The sequence below is a fragment of the Calidris pugnax genome, unplaced genomic scaffold (genome assembly GCF_001431845.1).
Source record: "Calidris pugnax isolate Ruff unplaced genomic scaffold, ASM143184v1 scaffold25, whole genome shotgun sequence".
Classification (NCBI taxonomy): domain Eukaryota; kingdom Metazoa; phylum Chordata; class Aves; order Charadriiformes; family Scolopacidae; genus Calidris; species Calidris pugnax.
The window spans coordinates 8,039,613-8,039,839 of record NW_015090805.1 but is presented as its reverse complement, the minus strand read 5'-3'; the positions used below and the strand labels follow the sequence as shown (position 1 = coordinate 8,039,839).

The window sequence follows — 227 nt, the reverse complement described above, 5'->3', positions numbered from 1 at the left end:
CGCGGGAGGCGTCCGTGGACGCCAGATTTGTCCTCCCGAGCTGTGGTCGGGGCTGCCGGGGTTTCCTCGAAACGTTCTTGGTTTCTGTCAGCTCTTTGCCGGCCGCGTTGTTGGGGGGTAGGGGAGTTGGTGGGGGGGGATGTTGCTGTGCGGTCGAAAGAAGCCGTGTCCCCCGCAGGACGTTTTGGCCTCACAGCAGCTGAACGGCCCGTAAAAAGCAGCGGCTC

At 63.9% G+C, this 227-nt stretch overlaps 1 protein-coding gene across 1 annotated transcript in view; it reads left to right on the top strand.

Annotated features, from left to right (window-relative positions):
• IFNAR2 (interferon (alpha, beta and omega) receptor 2) overlaps positions 1-227 on the top strand; it is a 15,734-nt gene that overhangs the window by 128 nt on the left and 15,379 nt on the right. The gene's annotated exons all lie outside the window — the stretch shown is intronic.